Here is an 11,271-nt window from a genome sequence, read left to right as displayed (position 1 = left end):
ACCTCTACGTCCTCCAGGAGGATAAACAATCCTGTGTGTTTAGGTCATCCCTTGAATGAGAACCCTCCAACAAACCTACCTTGGACTTTTAATAAATAAAACATTTACTTGTACCATGTTTCAGCCATGATGCATTTTTTGATAGCTCACTACACCAGCCAACAAAACTTTAAGAAATGTGCTAAGAATGGGGCAACAGAAAGAGAAGCTTTGATCCCTCATGAATTATAAGACCATCACACCTTCAAACAAAAAAATCAAAAAACAAACAAACAAAAAACCGTAACCTTCTCTATCCAAATAACTTTTTCTGTTCTGTGCAACTCACAGGTAAATGGAATTTCTATTTTTATAAAGTCTACACACTCATAATAAAGCAGTCAAATAAAAATTGGTCTGTAATCATTAGCTGCCTTCTACATACATTATGGTCTTTGGATAATAGAAAAGTAAAGCAGCTACACCTCCATGTACAAAGTGACTTATCATTGCAAATTCATTAAAAATTCCAATTGTTTGGATGCATTTGCCTGAAAAAGGAAAATTTAGTGCCTATACACCTAAATCTGATTTTTTTCCTTTTTCTTATTTATTTTCATGCTCTAATTTGAGGGGTTGGAAACAAGGCAGTCCCAATAAAATTTAAATGAATACTTTCACGTATCTGGAAATATTTATTTTTAAATACACAGATAATCCTAGGTCAAAAGCAGTAAAAGGAAGTGCATTCCTGCCTGCATGTGGAAGCCCTGTCTCAGTGTACTATGATATATCCAACCTCCCCTCACCACCTGACTTATTTGAAAAACCTGATTTATTTGAAGAACCAAGAAGTGCAATCTTTGGGTAACTATGTATTTGTTATTCTGTATTTTAGTTTCGGGGGTGATGACTTTGAAACAACCCTAAATGCAAGTATCTCTTAGCTTCCTCTCTATTCATAACCTTTTCTTACATACATAAGTGAGTTATTGGGGTGTTAAAAACGCTGTCGATGGATAGCTCAATAAAATTAAAACTAACATAAAAGTAGACCAAGTGGTAAAAGGAATATTGACTTTCTCTTTATTACACATTTAACAATATGAATTGTAGTAAAATATAATTTTATGTTAGATAATAAGAAGGATGTGTTCTACAGCACCGTGTATTTATGGCATGCCTTCCAGTCCTCTGCTTAATGTCTGCATATGAGAACTAAAAATGCATTTTCTCCATTGGTTGTGTATATCCTAGTGAAGGTGACATTTATTCACCATTGAAGTATTAGCAATTTTCTTTTGCCAAATTATTACTTGTAACCAAGTATGTATATATACACAATACATTGTGATCACTAAATAAGAAGCTGGGATGAAATCAGGTTCTAGAAATAGTCACATATGTTACTAAAGGCTGTGTTTAGATGTACAGGTAAATGACAAGCAGGTAAGGTTATGCCCAGCTCTAAAAAAGGTAACAGATTATTATGATTTTATTTAAACTTTTAAAAGATTTAACTTCTATTAGATAATTCATTTTATATGTAGTTTTAGATATTACTTCTAGGTATTTTCTTTATGGCTGAAGAGAAAAATCATTTCTTGATTATTTCATTTTCTTCCAGTTAAACTGCACCATATATATATAACACATTATTATTGTGGTGAGTCACAACTGTAACATTTAATATGGAAAATATTCTTAGTTAAATATCAGTTAGCTCTTCCTAGAAATTACTGATCTTTCTTTTAATCTTGTCAAAGCAATTCGGTTTTAGAATGGAAACAGGCTTATAAAACAAAGATGCTGATAGCACCATAAAGTCTGTATAGCGCATATTCTCAAATTAGAAGTGTGTTTTAAGAATGATTGCCCTAGGTGTATAATAAATACGATGAATGATATCATAATGAAAAAACTAATTTTATATATCTGCAGTTTGGTTCTATTACTCACACTGTTTGCTATACATCTTGTGTCATAATCCAAATAGCTTTAGCGTTAAGCAATTGAAAATATTATTATATATATTTTTTCCTGTTTGTCAATTTTGTTTTAATAATAGGTTAGATTTCTCAGAAGTGAGGGCCAGTTTTAAATTAAATACACACATAAATATTTGTCTTTCTATAGCTAGCCCAGTGACTTTAATATGAGACCGTGTTTAACAAATAGCTCATTACCCAGTGACTTTTCAGCAGCTTCTAAAATTGCTGTCAACCAGGTTTAACATTCCATATTAATGTCTGGAGTTTCCCTGAGCAGTGGTTGACAAAATCCCGCCATATTATATTTAAACCATGTGGTGCCTTTTTCTTCTCTATTAAACAAATTCAGAATCTATTTTCAAGAAATTTCTTAAAGTTAATTTTTGTCAAAATGTGATTATTGATTTATACTTGATTAAAGCTGAGAATAAGATGAAAGATCATTCCATTTAACTCTGAAACCAAATTTAGAGACTGCATAAATGCAAAGTAGTTTTAGAGTTGCTAAGCTGTACTCCTGTAACAAAGAAATTTACTAACTAGAGTCAGTGTGTACGTACAATTTTTTTGTCTTTAATATTAGAGTTTCTAATAAAAAATAGTTGCTAAAGTACTTAAGTCAGCTCTTTTATTGCAACTTTCTAAGATAGCTTGAATTCTCTGTATCAATCTATCTATATGTCTCCTACCTATCTATCATCTAACTATTCATCCATCTATCATCATCTCTCATCTTTCTATCATATAGTTAAACTCCTCTGCTACAGTCTGCATTTGTTCCTGTTGAGCTGCATTTATGTATTCGAGCATGTACGTGTGTGTGTGTGTGTGTGTGTGAAGATATCTTTCATATCTGTCATATCTTTATGAAAGATATTGGTCTATAGTTTTTTCCTTGTAATACCTTTGTCTACTTTTGGTATTAGTGTAATGCTGGCATCACAGAATGTATTGGGAAGTGTTCCACCTTTGTCTATTTTTCTGGATCAGATTGTGAAGCATTCATATTACTTCTCTCTTAAGAGTTTTTTAGAATTTATCAGTGAAACTTTCTGGCCCTGGTGTTTTCCTTTTTGGAAGGTTTTTAAACAACAACAAAAATATCAGTTTCTTTAATTAATGCAGGACTAATAAAGTTATCTATATCTATTTCTTCTTGACTGAGTTTTGGTAGTTTAGGTCTTTTAAGGGATTGGTCCATTTCATCTAGGTTGCCAAATTTATTGGTATAGGGTTTTTTTTTTACATATAATTAACATTATCAGTAATGACGTTACTTCTTTCACTCTTCATATTGACAAATTTTTTTATTCTATCTTTTTCTGTTTCTTTCTTGGTCAGCATCACTAGAGGTGTACTGATTATTTTGATATTTTCAAAAAGTTATCTTTTGTTTTTTCCAATTTAATTTTTTACTATCATTTCCTTATTCAACATGTTTTATATTTCTTTGCTTTCCTTTCCCAAATTTCTTATGGTGGAGTTCTAAATTACTTGATTTTAGACCTTGCTTTTCTAATGGAAGCATTTAATGATATAAATTTCCCTCTAAGCACTGTTTTATGCTTCCTCTATTTTTATTTCATTTTTTTCTTTCTATGAATTCAATTGTGCACTTATATACTTGTATTTTATCTCTTTATTGGTTCTATATAGTAGCTTTCCTAGACTTACAAAGTCCATTTAAAAATAATATAATTGCCTTTAAGAAATATTCAACTGTTTCATGTGTAGTGTAACAGTATATGCTGTATTACTCCCTCCCGTTCTTGTTTTCTTTGTCATTCATTTCACTTTTATTTTTTTTTTAAAGAGTTAACTTTTAGAGTAATTAAGAATAAAAATACAATTGTTAATGTACTATCAATTATTCCACTTCCAATGCTCTTCACATTTTTTTGTGTAGAACCAAGTCTCTGAATATATAATTTTCCTTCCACAGAAAGAACTTTCTTTAACATTCCTTGTAGTTCTGCCATACATTAATTTCCTCAACTTTTATATGTCCATTTCTTTTTTTATTTGAATTTTATTTATTTTTTTTATATAGCATGTTCTTCTTAGTTATCTATTTTATACATATTAGTGCATATATGTCATTCCCAATCTCCCAATTCATCCCGCCACCACCCCTACCCCCCTGCTTTCCCCCCTTGGTGTCCAACGTTTGCACTGTTGGTGGGAATGTAAATTGATACAGCCACTATGGAGAACAGTATGGCGATTCCTTAAAAAACTAAAAATAGAATTACTATATGACCCAGCAATACCACTACAGGGCATATACCCAGAGAAAACCATAATTCAGAAAGACACATGCACCACAATGTTCACTGAAGCACTATTTACAATAGGTCATGAAAGCAAGCTAAATGCCCATCGACAGACGACTAGATAAAGAAGATGTGGCACGTATATACAATGGAATACTACTCAGCCATAAAAAAGAATGAAATTGGGTCATTTGTAGAGACGTGGATGGACCTAGAGACTGTCATACAGAGTGAAGTAAGTCAAAAAGAAAAAAACAGATATATGTCCATTTCTTTTTCATGTTTCAAAATGTTTTATTGAGTTATAATTCAATGTTTCAGCTTACTCTTTTAAAGTATTTAAAGAAATGATTTTCAGTATACCCACATTGTTATGCAACTATCATGTTAGTTCACTTTTAGAACATTTTTGTCACCCCAAAATGAAGCTCCATGTCCTTTAGCAGTCATTCTCCATTCTCCAACTCCCCAACCCCTAGACAACCACCAAGCTACTTTCTGTCTCTATACATTTTCCTATTCTGGACATTTCATACAGAGAGACTCATACATCATGTGTGTGGTTTTTTTTTTTGGTAACTTACTGTATTGTAATATGTATAAATATACATATATACACACACATATACATATATATGTACACACACATATATAAAATATTGTATATATGTGTGTATATGTGTGTGTACGTGTGTGTGTATATATATACACACATATATATGTTATGATACACTAGAGACTTATAACAACACAATGTTTTTATCTTACAATTTTTATTGGTCATTGCTCCAGGCACAGCTTCATTAGGTTCTGTGCTCACCATCTCACCAAACTATAATCAAAGTGTTGTACAGGCTTCATTCTCATCTTTAGATTTGTTTAAAGAAGTGTCCACTTTTAAGCTCCTTTAGGTTCTCTGAAGAATTAATTGTGGTCACAGAATGCATATCAACTTAGTTACTTGAAGCCAGTAATGGAGAAAGAGAGGGAGTCTATTGCTTCAGGTCTCTTGCCTCTGACCCTCTTTTTACAAGTCTCACTTAACTAGGACAGACCACCCCAGATGTTATTCCTTTTTATTAGTATTAAGTCAACTGAATGGGACCATAATTACATCTGCAAAATCTCTTCAATTTACTGTATTCTTCTACTGGTTAGATGAAAGTTACGGGCTCTTCCCACAATCAAGGGATGGTTACTATAGAAATTTATGAATACCAGGAGACAAGAAACATGAGGCCATCTTAGAATTCTGATTGCCATATGTCACTAAATTTAGATGTATCTATTTTAATATGCATTTTCTTATTTAACTTTTATTTTTCCTAGGCCACACCTATCAGCCTGGAAGTGTGGACTCAACCAAAGAAAGGATAGTTAGGGAGTTTGAGATTGACAGTACACACTGCTATATTTAAAATGGATAACCAACAAGGATCTACAGTATAGCACAGGGAACTCTGCTCAATATTATATAACAACCCAAATGGGAAAATAATTTGAAAAAGAATAGATACATGTATATGTACAGTAACTGAATCACTTTGCTGTACACCTGAAACACAACATTGTTAATCAACTATACTCCAATATAAAATAAAAACTTAAAAAAGTATTTCAAATGTTCAGCCTTGCTCACCAGAGAGTAATGGCCTCAATTAAATGTTCACAACGTTTAAAAGTTTACCTTATAACTTTGCTTCAAATATAAATAAACTGATTCATTAGACTTACAGAATATCTAAAACAGATTAGATATCAAGTATATATACTTGTGCATTTTGTATATTATGGACTTTGAAAGACTGCTTTGGATCTGGCTATATTTTGAATTATATAAACCAATAGTAAGTTCTGAAATGAGATAGTTTTAATCAGTTCAAATGTCAACTACACAGATTATCTGACTATTAGCACTTGTCTCTTTAAGTCTGATATATGTTAAAGACATGACTTTCTCTTCTACCCTTATGCACCGTCTTATCACCTAGGAAAGTTTGTCGGTTATTCAAGATTATATTACCTTCCCCTATGACCTTTTACATAAAGATGCCACAAAGTTTCCTTCCTTTTTGTTTCATGTTAGTCATACCTACTTCTTTTATATTCGTCTCCATTTCTTTGTTTTTTGTTTGTTTGTTTTGTGGTACGTGGGCCTCTCACTGTTGTGGCCTCTCCCGTTGCGGAGCACAGGCTCCAGACGCACAGGCTCAGCGGCCATGACTCACGGGAGCAGCCGCTCCGCGGCATGTGGGATCTTCCCAGACCGGGGCACGAACCCGTATCCCCTGCATCGGCAGGGTCTGGGACACGAACCCGTGTTCCCTGCATCGGCAGGCAGACTCTCAACCACTGCGCCACCAGGGAAGCCCATCCGTTTCTTGTTATAAGAGATATAGCCAAATAAAAGGTTATTTTGGATACACCTTGTTAGGTAGAAAAGACAACTGGACATTAAAGCATACCTTTCCTGCATGTATTTGAACCTTCAAAAAAGTTTCCAGAAGCCAGGCAGCCCAATTTATTTAAATAGGCATATCTATGTTACATTTTCCTGCCCTTTTGTACGCCTGGCTTCAAAAATAAATCTATCAGGAATTTGAATTAAAAGGAATAGTCCTAATTTTACTTAAACTGCCACGCTTGTGAATATTACATGTCTGAATGATTTATTCTGCTTTGCATGAAAACTTTAAGGATTGTAGCCAATGTGCAGCAGAAAACAAAATGATATGGTATTTCTCATTTCAAAGTGAGGGGAAAGATGCACTTCCAGAATGAAAACCTCAGTTGTATTTTTAAAAGATGGACTGCTATTAGGGTCTTACTGTGTCAATAAAATATCCTTTGCTCTATATTTACAGTAGTTTTTAGTGAATTCAGAGAGAGAATCTTAATATTATGATCAATCGGGTCAATTACACTGATTCACTGTTACAAACCTGCACCTGCTTATGAAGCTGCAGGAAAAAAAAAAACAAAACAGCAAAAATCAGAGTTTTAGAAGTGTTACGGTGAATTAGAACAACAAGATGGGGTTAAGCAGAGAAAGATTCGAGGTTATGAAGTGCATTACACCAACTAGCTATTAAGCTATGTTTGCTTCTGCTCAACTTCTTTTTGCTAGACATGTATGGAGGGTGTGTGATAACAAATACAAAAACAGGTGCTCTATAATACAATAACATGGAGCCATTACAAAAACTGTGTCCAGAAAGGTATCATAAGCACCTCTCCATGCAGATGAGTAGAACAAATATCAACAAACCAACAGTAATGCATTTCTCAAACTGATATGTTTTCTATGAGAAAGCTTTTATTCTTCATGAAAGGTACTGGTGATTTATTGCTCAAAATATTTCAAACTATAACACCCTTTTAAAATATCAGACGTTTACTAAAATGGAGATTACATATATAGTCTGTGTAAAAAGAATATGTTGTCACATATAAAAGATAACATTCTTAATTATGGTCTGTAATAATTCTTAGTTGTATCATCTTTAAACAATTACATGGTTGAAAAAAAATCATTAAACTTTTTGAAAAGTGCTGCCATCACTTTTCTGATACACATGATAGAAAATTTTACTTTTTGTGTTTTAGATATGTGTGTGTTTCAGATATTATATATTTATATACAAGTTAAATAAGAATGAAATAGTTTTCTAATGATAAAATAATTTTAAATGTATTAATGATCAATTTTCTTTGCCTCAAAAATAAAGCTATTATATAGATATGGATAACTATATCTACATGTACATCTGTATCTATGTACACAATACACATTTCCAGCTAAGATAAAGGAGTAACTGGAATCAAACTTGTGTTCCCATCATAAACATCTGTAAACTGAATGAAAAGAAGTGGATTTTAGACATTGACAACAAGAGCACAGGACTATAATCCCTGAGAAAACGGATAAAAAATAGGAGAGCTAAGAGATGCCCCTGGCTTCTGCTTAGAGCTTCTATCTGGATTGAGGTGTACCAATCAGAGCACTAGAACCTGCTGAGTTAAGAAGATAGAGATTTAAGATCAAGAAGGAAACAATGGCTAGAATTTGCAAGCAGAGTAGAAAAGAGAAGGGATCTACACAGAAAAACAGCTGCAGAAATCTGCAAAGGGGGTCGTCTTGATACATGTGCTGAATGATGAGGTATGCATGCACAGAGTGAAGAATAATGACAAGGGTTTACAAACTCAAAAATGCACAGAACCCACAGAAAATTGAGCCATAATTTGAGTTCCAGCTAGGCACAGTAACAATCTTCCTGGAATATTCAGTACAGACCTGAGTAGGGTCACAATTTAGTAGCAGGACTAAAGTGTTCTTGGTTTATAGGCTACTCTAGACCAGTCCTAATATATCTTAAAAACAAGCCTCAAATTGTTGAAGTTCATGTTTCAAACCTCTTTAAAGGAAGACAGTAAAACTCAACATTCAACAATACCAAATACTCAGTGTCCTATATCTCATCAAAATTAAGAACCACATATAACTTCTTGTTTAAAAGAGGTGAAAAGAACAATATTTGGAATTAAAAAAAAATTCTGGCTGGAATTAACAGTTACCATAGAAGACAGGATCAGTCAACTTGATGACAAAGCAATAGAAATTAGCCAAACTCACACACACACACACACACACACACACACACACGCAGTACTAGGAAAAAAAAAAAGAACAGAGATTCTGATTCCATGACTAGTGGTAAAATAGAGAGCAGTCTAATTAACAGATGTGTAATTGTGGACCACACTAAGAACCATTTTAATCACATTGCTGAAAATCAATAATAAAGAGAAAAATCTTAAAGGCAGATAAAACATATAGACATATATAAAGAGAAAAATTATAAAAATTTTACTGAATGTAATTTTTCATCAGACATATGCAAGCTATAAGACAATGGAACAATATCTTTAAAGTGCTAAAATTTTCTTACAAAGCAAAAAAAAATCCACATTAAAATTTATACTCGAATATTCATGGAAGCTTTATTCATAATCACTCCAAATTAAAAATAACTCAAAATTATATTCACAGGTAAATGGATAAACAAATTGTTGTATGCCCACAATTAGATTATACTCTGTAGTAATAAATAATAAATTATTGCTACATTCAAACATACAGATTTATCTCAAAAACAGTATGATGTTCAAAATGATATGGACACACAAGTGAACATAATGTTAACATTTCATTTCTATGAAAATCTAAAAAAGGAAAAACTAATTTATAGTGACAGATATAACATCAGTGATTGCCTTGGTCTGGGGATTGACAGCAAAAGTTGATAGAGGAACTTTTTGGGGTGACAGAAACAATTTTAATGCTGGTCACTCAGGAATATGCATTTGTCAAAACTCATCAAACTTATACATTTCATTTCAATAAATTCAGGTAAAAATCTATAGTCAGAAAAATAAACAATTAGAGGAAGTAATTTTGGGTCTGTTTAATGCTCCTAGTGTAAAAGCAGGGTACTGTGATTAGTCTGTTGAATCTGGCATTAGTGATGGGAACTGGTGGCCTACAAAATGCGAACTAATATTTTAGTATATTTTTATTCCCATTTTATAATCAGTGCTATGAATCAAGGGTAAAATTTATTGAATTTGTAAATAATTCTCATAACTTTTCATGAAACTAATTCATAAGATATTCTAATGTGAGTGATTAACACTTGTGTTAGTTAGTGAGTTGCACTAACAAAGTGCCATAGACCAGGTGGGTGGCTTGTAATGAAGAGAAATTCATTTCTCACAGTTCTGGAGGCTGAGAAGTCAAATATCAAGGCCATGGCCTATTCAGTGTTTGGTGAGAGCTTGTTTCCTGATTCATAGACAACCATTTTATTTGTGTCCTCACATGGCAGAAGGGGTGAGGAAGCTCTTTGGGGTCTCTTTTATTAGGGCATTAATCCCATTTATAACTGCACCACGCTTATGACTTAATCACCTCCCCAAGTCCCCACCTCCAAATAACTTCACATTGGGGATTTGTTGCAACATATGAATGGTGGTGGGGGGGTGCTAAAAATGCAGTCTATATCAATTCTTTAATATTGCCATTAATTATATTAATTTTCACATATCCTCTTGTTCTGATTTTTTGTTGTGTTGAACAGATCAATCCATTTGTTTAATTTTATTTGGTCTGCTCTTCCCTAGCTCTTTCCTAGCAGAAGCATGTGTTAGCAATGCATCAGTCCCAATTCTTCATAGTCCACCAGTTAAGCCTGCTTTAACTTGAGAACTGCAAGGAACCTTTGGCACATAGGACCCTGTCCGAACCCCTGCACTACAAGACTTGACCAAACTCTAGCATAGCTTCTAACAGCTTAAGATCCTGTCACCAGGAGGAACCCAGCTCCCTTTAAAATGCCTGCTCGAGAAAGCACGAGGCTGCCCAAAGAATCTGACATTTGTTCCAGCCAACATCTCCCTTTCCTAGAGCGTTTATTTAAAAAAAGCTTACAGTTTTTAAAATTCTACCACTGTTTCTTTGAGAAATATATGTATGTATCTCCTACCACACAGGATTGTCTTTCTCAAGGACCTGAGAGCCATTCCTTTGAAATATCTATCAGGGAGGATAAGGTCTCCGTCTCTCAGACTCTCTGGCAGGATAAACTCCTAACTTCATAACTGCCAGCAACAGATACAGCTGGGCTAAGTGCATGTATTCTGGCCAACCCTGACTGAGACCTGCCTTGCTACCTCCTCACTCCCTTTCTCGCCTGTAAAGCACCAATCACCTCTGCACAAATTGGAGTGAAGCTCAACTCTTTCCCCTACTATCATTAGTTGCAGAATAGAATCTACATTTACCACTTTAACTAATGTCTAGCTTTATCTATTTTTGACCAAATGGAGTTAAATTGATGATGTTTCATAATAAGTTAAACGTACAAACAATTCTTCAAAATGGACAAATGAGATATCATCTTCAAAATTACTTCCATTTCTAACCATAAATTATATTTATAATGAGTACTTTACTCAAATTAATGAAC

The sequence above is a fragment of the Phocoena sinus genome, chromosome 5 (assembly GCF_008692025.1).
Source record: "Phocoena sinus isolate mPhoSin1 chromosome 5, mPhoSin1.pri, whole genome shotgun sequence".
In the NCBI taxonomy this organism is placed as follows: domain Eukaryota; kingdom Metazoa; phylum Chordata; class Mammalia; order Artiodactyla; family Phocoenidae; genus Phocoena; species Phocoena sinus.
Note: the sequence above shows the minus strand (reverse complement) of the source record.